We start from the raw sequence: 8,293 nt of genomic DNA on the forward strand, positions 1-8,293 counted from the left end.
TGTTACTTTTATACCTGGCCAAAATCTGCCTACATATTTGTTCCTCTATCTCCCGCTGGCTGTTGGGCGGCCTATAGTAAATCCCCAACATTGTGACTACACCCTTCCTATTCCTGAGCTCTACCCATATTGCCTCGCTGTATGAGCCCTCCAAGGTGTCCTCCCGCAGTACAGCTGTGATATTCTCCTTAACCAGTAGTGCAACTCCCCCACCCCTTTTACATCCCCTTCTATCCCGCCTGAAACATTTATATCCTGGAATGTTAAGCTGCCAATCCTGTCCTTCCCTTAACCAGGTCTCTGTAATAGCAACAACATCATAGTTCCAAGTACTAATCCAAGCTCTAAATTCATCTGCCTTACACTTCTCGCATTGAAACAAATGCACTTCAGTCCTCCAGACCCTCTTTGATTAGCAACCACCCCCTGCCTGCTGTTACTCTGAGTCTTACTGGCCCGACTCTCTGGTTCCCCTTCAGTTAATTCACCTTTGCTTTGGTTCCCATCCCCCTGCCAAACTAGTTTAAATCCTCCCATGTGACACTAGCAAACCTCCTGGCCAGAATATTTATACCTTTCCAGTTTAGATGCAACCCGTCCTTCTTGTACAGGTCCCACCTGGCCCAGAAGAGATCCCAACGGTCCAGATATCAAAACCCTCCCTCCTACACCAGCTGTTTAGCCACATGTTGAGCTGTACTATCTTCCTATTCCTAGCCTCACTGGCACGTGGCACAGGGAGTAATCCTGAGATTACAACCCGAGAGGTTCTGCTTTTTAACTTTCTGTCTAACTCCCTAAACTGCTGCTGTAGGACTTCATCACTCTTCCTACCTATGTCGTTAGTACCAATATGTACCACAACCTCTGCTGTTCACCCTCTCCCTTCAGAATGCTTTCTGCCCGTTCAGAGACATCCTGGACCCTGGCCCCAGGGAGGCAACAGACCATCCTGGAGTCTCTTTCATGTCCACAGAAGCTCTTATCTGCACCCCTTAACTATAGAGTCCCCTATAACTATTGCTCTAGTCTTCTTTGTCCCTCTCTGCTGAACAACAGAGCCAGCCATGGTGCCACTGCTCTGGCTGTTGCTGCTGTTATCCCCTGATAGGCCATCCCCCCCAACAGTATCCAAAACGGTATACTTGTTAGAGAGGGGGACGACCACAGGGGATTCCTGCACTGCCTGCCTGCCCCTTCTAGAGGTCACCCATCTATCTGCCTGCACATCTCTAAAGCTTCTATTTATGATGCTTTCCGCCACCTTCATGCCCCTAAGTGCATCCAGCTGCTGCTCCAGCCTATCCATGCGGTCTGTAAGGAGCTGCAATTGGGTGCACTTCCTGCAGATGTAGTCGTCCAAGACATTGAAAGCGACACGGATCTACCACATCTCACAAGTGCAGCACTTAACCCCACTGACTGACATTTCTAGCACCAATTAAATTATTTAAGAAAATTTATAAAACTCTTACCTTCACTTTTTACCTTTTCACAGTGGCCTTTTTTTTTAGTTGGAGGAGGAGGGAGGGAGGGAAACACTAATGTAGTGTTTCAGACTTACCGCTCCTTGAAACCAGATCTTCCGCTTCACACTTCTTAGTCGATGTTGCTGGTCTGACTTCTCCCAGAATGCACCGGTGAAGTCCCTCAGCCGCTTCTACCAGATGAAATATCATTATGAAATACTTTTTAATTTTAATTCATGAAGGACTCCAGAAGGAAAGGCAATTTGTTTTGGGAAGAGTATATCTTCTATAAATAGAGCTTCAGTGTATTTTTAGTTATTAGGTTTGTAGAATGGTTTCAACTGTTGCCAAGACCATGCTTAAACCTAATATGACAACAAATTGTTGTTTCCTTATAGGATCCGACAGTACAGAAGGAGGCCATTCGGCCCATCAAGTCTGCATCGACCACAATCCCACCTAGGCCCTATCCCCATAACCCCATGCATTTACCCTACTAGTCCCCCTGACACTAAGGGGCAATTTAGCATGGCCAATCCACCTAACCCGCACATCTTTTTGGAGTGTGGGAGGAAACCGCCGCACCTGGGGGAAACCCACGCAGACACGGGGAGAACGTGCAGACTCCACATGGTCAGTCACCCAAGCTGGGAATCGAACCCGGGTCCCTGGCACTGTGAGGCAGCAGCGCTAACTACTGTGCCACCATGCCGCTCTTGATATGATATGGCCAAAATCAGGAACTCTTATTTTACTGGCAATACAAAGGAAAAAGTAGAGAGAAAGCAGGGCGGGGTGAGTGGCTGAGATATATTAAGTCAATTTCTTCAGTTCCTTAAGTTCCGCCAATTGAAATGAATGTGTATTGTGTATTTCCAGCAAGTTTGGAAAATGTAACTGCAATATTCGCATTGGTAAACAGGAAATCCCCAGTCAAGATTTACCTTGACAGATATACATGTCATTTTCTAGAACTATCTGGCAGTCACAGACCACAATCGAGGCAATTTTAATATATTTAGCAGTGAGAAGTCTGCGTATTACACTTCATGCTGCACATTAACTTTGGAAGTCAAATTACAGTGCCACCTACAGATGTCATGAAGATGATGCGGGAATTAAAACTGGCCTTAAATGTGAAAGTATTGCGCGCCAGCAAAGGGTGAGTGCCAAACCGAAATTAGAAGATTTAGACATTCAGCAGTATTTAGACAAATTCAACCCAGTTCTAATTTGGATTCAGATGTGGCTGTTGTTATTTTATGAAGTTTTGCTCAAGGTTTATCTACTCTGAGACCATCACAAGGCTGCTGTGCTGGCAGTAAGGAATTTCACTGCAGACTGCCTCCAAATGAGGCAAACCAAATAGCATTGCCTATTATCCGATAATTCATCCACATTGTCTACCTTTACTGCAGATCATCCAGAATGTGACACTCTCTGACAATCCCTCTTGTGTTGAAGAATTTTTGTTCCTGGATGACCCAATGATTTGTCACTAAAAATCTCATCAAAATCTCAATAGCGCCCTAAGTCCATGGCTCTTTAAATAAACCCCTTATTATTCCTCTGTGTGCCACCATGGAACATACTAATTACTTAATCATGGCTTCCATTCAATGTTGAATGTCCTTCAATGACTCTGAAGGACCTTTGACAGTGAAAGTCAAAAACCTACAGTAACAGTCACTGTTTTTTTTAGATGCTGCATAGCAATGATATACACCATGGCAAATGGAGTTTAACCCTGATAAATGCGAGGTGATTCATTTTGGTAGGACAAATTTGAATGTGGATTGCAGGGTCAAAGGTAGGGTTCTGAAGAATGTGGAGGAACAGAGAGATCTTGGGGTTCATATCCACAGATCTCTGAAGGTTGCCGCTCAAGTGGATAGAGCTGTGAAGAAGGCCTATAGTGTGTTGGCGTTCATTAACAGGGGGTTTGAGTTTAAGAGCCGTGGGGTTATGCTGCAACTGTATAGGACCTTGGTGAGACCACATTTGGAATATCATAGAAATCATAGAAACCCTACAGTACAGAAAGAGGCCATTCGGGCCATCAAGTCTGCACCGACCACAATCCCACCCAGGCCCTACCCCCATATCCCTACAGATTTACCCAGTAATCCCTCTAACCTACGCATCTAAGGACACTAAGGGCAATTTTTTTTAGCATGGCCAATCAACCTAACCCGCACATCTTTGGACTGTTGCGTGCAGTTCTGGTGACCTCACTATAAGAAAGATGTGGAGACACTGGAAAGAGTGCAAAGGAGATTTACCAGGATGCTGCCTGTTTTGGACGGTAGGTCTTACGAGGAAAGGTTGAGGGAACTTGGGCTTTTCTCTTTGGAGTGGAGGAGGTTGAGAGGAGACTTGATAGAGGTTTATAATGATGATGAGGGGGATAGATAGAGTGAACGTTCAAAGACTATTTCCTCGGGTGAATGGAGCGGTAACTAGGGGGCATTACTATAGGGTTCATGGTGGGAGATATAGGAAGGATGTCCGAGGTAGGTTTTTTACTCAGAGAGTGGTTGGGGTGTGGAATGGACTGCCTGCAGGGATAGTGGAGTCAGAAACTTTAGGAACATTTAAGAAGCTATTGGATAGGCACATGGAGTACTTCGGGATGATAGGGAGGAAATAGCTTGATCTGGGTTTCAGACAAAGCTCGGCACAACATCGTGGGCCGAAGGGCCTGTTCTGTGCTGTACTGTTCTATGTTCTATCTAGGAATATTGTCAAAAAGCCTTTATTGGATCAAACAACAAATTCATCATTCCCCAAAGCCTGTCCACCATCTATAAGACACAAGTCCGGAGTTTGGCAGAATACTCTCCACTTAGCTGGATGAGTGCAGCTCCAGCAACACTCAAGAAGCTTAACAACATACAAGTTAATGTAGCCTTTTGATTAGCACCCCACCCATAACTATCAACACTTACCTACTCTCACTACACTGGTCCACAGTGGTTGGACAAGATGCACTGCAGCAACTCACCCAGGCTCCTTTGACCTTCCAAACCTGTGACCTCTAACACCTAGAGAGACATGGACAGCAGAGGCATTGGAATATCATCATCTGCAAGGTTTCCTTCCAAGTCACACACCATCCTGACTTGGAAATATATCATCATTCCTTCACTGGCACTGTGTCAAAATCCTGTAACTCCCTCCCTAACAGAACTGTGGGCGTACCTATGCCACATGGATTGCAACAGTTCAATAAGACCAATCACCACCAACTTTTCAAGGGCAATTAGGGATGGGTAACAATTATTGGCCTTGTCAGCATTATTGGCCTTGCAGAACCACATTCCCCATTGGCCTCAGGTGGGCGGGGGGTTAAAATTCCAGCAATTATCTCTGTTTCTCTCTCCACGGATGCTGCCAGACCTGCTGAGATTTTCTGCTTTTATTTCAGATCTCCAGAATCCGCACTATTTTGCTTTTATTCAACTCCATTTCAGCTTCAGACCAGCCTTACTGCTGCTTCAAAGTCATCTGACCTTGGCACACCTCCATTCCCAGGCTGTTGCATATTTCCCTCAGCTTGGGAGGTTTCAGATCCCCTTCGAGAACAAGCCGAAGTTGCATATTACCCCTGCTGATTGCAAAAAGACCACTTCGAGATATTCCCTGTGGTTGATGTCATTGTTGTGGCCCAGGTTCGATTCCCGGCTTGGGTCACTGCCTGTGTGGAGTTTGCACATTCTCCCCATGTCTGTGTAGGTTTCCTCCGGGTGCTCCGGTTTCCTCCTACAGTTCAAAGATGTGCGAGTTAGGTGGATTGGCCATGCTAAATTGCCCCTTAGTGTCAGGGGGATTAGCTAGAGTAAATGCATGGAGTTGTCGGGATAGGGCCTGGGTGGGATTGTAGTCAGTGCAGACTCAATGGGCCGAATGGCCTCCTTCTGCACTGTGGGATTCTAAGAAAGCATTCGGTGAGGAGGGAGGTAAGACTCTCTGCTGGAAATCACAGAAGTTTGGATTCACAGAAAATAACTAACACATTCGCCAATAACAATCATTAAAAATAGCATTTACCCATTTTAGTTTAAAAGTGTCTCTGGTCAGATTACACCTTGAATCCAATGATGGGTTCTGACTACAAAGACTTGAGAGGACTCAAGGTTTAGAAACACAAGAACAGTAATGAAGTTCATCTCGGATCAGGAAAGAAGTATGAGGAAAAATGGGACAAGTTAAATTATTTAGCTTTGAAAAGAGAAAGCTGAGATGACTTTATAAAGGAAAGTCAGATGGTAAATAACTGGCTTTTGATCAACAAGTCAAGTCCCCCGAGACCTCCTAACCTCAGCCCTGAATAAAACAATAAGGTTAGAATGCTGATGTGTTCCTTTGTGCAAAGATAAAATTAGATCTAGAACTGGATTTGCAATAGGTTCCATAATACTAAAGAATACCGAGAGTACGCCCCCCAACCCAGAAACCTCGGACGAACCTGTATCTGAGGTCACCATTGCCGACGTCACGGTAGCTTTCTCAAAAGTCAACCCCTGGAAGGCGACTGGCCCGGATGGGGTACCCGGATGAGCACTCAGATCCTGCGCAGACCAGCTGGCGGGGGTATACGCAGACATCTTCAACCTCTCTTTACACCAATCTGAGGTCCCTATCTGCCTCAAGAAGACAACCATCATCCCAGTACCAAAGAAAAGCCAAGCAGCGTGCCTTAATGACTGTCGGCCGATGGCTCTGACATCCATCATTATGAAGTGCTTAGAAAGGTTAGTCATGGCGCAAATCAATTCCTGCTTCCCAGATTGCCTGGATCCACTACAGTTTGCCTACCGCCGCAACAGGTCCACAGCAGACGCCATCTCCCTGGCCCTGCACTCAACCCTGGAACACCTTGATAACAAAGACACCTATGTCAGGCTCCAATTTATTGACTATAGCTCAGCCTTTCACCATTATTCCTACGAGACTCATCTCCAAACTCAGTGGCCTGGACTTGGCTCCTCCCTCTGCAACTGGACCCCAGACTTCCTAACCCACAGACCACAATCAGTAAGAATAGATATAAACATCTCTTCCACGATCATCCTCAACACCGGTGCCCCACAAGGCTGTGTTCTCAGCCCCCTACTACACTCCTTATACAGCTATGACTGTGCGGCCAAATTCCCCTCCAATTCGATTTTCAAGTTTGCTGACGACACCAGCGTAGTGGGTTGGATCTCAAATAATGATGAGACAGAGTACAGGAATGAGATAGAGAATCTGAACTGGTGCGGCAACAATAATCTCTCCCTCAATGTCAACAAAACGAAGCAGATTGTCATCAACTTCAGGAACTGTAAAGGAGAACATGTCCCTGTCTCCATCAATGGAGATGAAGGAGAAATGGTCGAGAGCTTCAAGTTTTTAGGTGTCCAGATCACCAACAACCTGTCCTGGTCGCCCCATGCCGACACCATAGTTAAGAAAACTCACCAACACCTCTGCTTTCTCAGGAGGCTAAGGAAATTTAGCATGTCAACTACAACTCTCACCAACTTCGACAGATGCACTATAGAAAGCATTCTTTCTGGTTGTATCACAGCTTAGTATGGCTCCTGCTCTGCCCAAGACCACAAGAAACTACAAAGGGTCATGAATGAAGCTCAGTCCATCAAACCAGCCTCCCATCCATTGACTCTGTCTACACGTCCCACTGCCTCAGAAAAGCAGCCAGCATATTCAAGGACTCCACACACCCAAGACATACTCTCTTCCACCTTCTTTCGTCGAGAAAAAGATACAAAAGACTGAGATCATGTACCAACCGACTCAAAAACAGCTTCTTCCCTGCTGCCATCAGACTTTTGAATGAACCTATCTTGCATTAAATTGATTTTTCTCTGCGCCCTAGCTATGACTGTAACACTACATTCTGCACTCTCTCGTTTCCTTCTCTATGAACGGTATGCTTTGTCTGTATAGCGCGCAAGAACATAAGAACATAAGAACATAAGAAATAGGAGCAGGAGTAGGCCATCTGGCCCTTCGAGCCTGCCCCGCCATTCAACAAGATCATGGCTGATCTGAAGCGAATCAGTTCCACTTACCCGCCTGCTCCCCATATCCCCTAATTCCCTTATCGATCAGAAAACTATCTACCCGTGATTTAAACATATTCAACGAGGAAGCCTCCACCACTTCAATGGGCAGAGAATTCCAGAGATTCACTACCCTCTGAGAGAAGAAGTTCCCCCTCAACTCTGTTCTGAACCGGCCCCCCCTTATTTTGAGGCTGTGCCCTCTAGTTCTGGTTTCCCTTCTAAGTGGAAAGAATCTCTCCGCCTCTACCCTATCCAGCCCCTTCATTATCTTATATGTCTCTATAAGATCACCCCTCATCCTTCTAAACTCCAACGAGTACAGACCCAATCTGTTTAATCTCTCCTCATAAGCTACACCCCTCATCTCCGGTATCAACCTGGTGAACCTTCTCTGCACTCCCTCCAAGGCCAATATATCCTTTCGCAAATAAGGGGACCAAAACTGCACACAGTACTCCAGTTGCGGCCTCACCAGTGCCTTGTACAGTTGCAGCAAGACCTCCCTGCTTTTATATTCTATCCCCCTCGCGATAAAGGCCAACATTCCATTCGCCTTTTCACTGTAAACTAATACATGTGACAATAATAAATCAAATCAAATCAAATCAGGAAACAAAAATGAAAAACATACAGAGGGCATGTCTCCAAATCATAAAATCATCGTATAGTTACAGCATGGAAGGTGGTCATTCGGTCTGTCAAATCCATGCTGGCTCTCTGAAAGATCAATTTAGCTCCTACCCGAAAAAATAA

The sequence above is a fragment of the Mustelus asterias genome, chromosome 22 (assembly GCF_964213995.1).
Source record: "Mustelus asterias chromosome 22, sMusAst1.hap1.1, whole genome shotgun sequence".
Classification (NCBI taxonomy): Eukaryota; Metazoa; Chordata; class Chondrichthyes; order Carcharhiniformes; family Triakidae; genus Mustelus; species Mustelus asterias.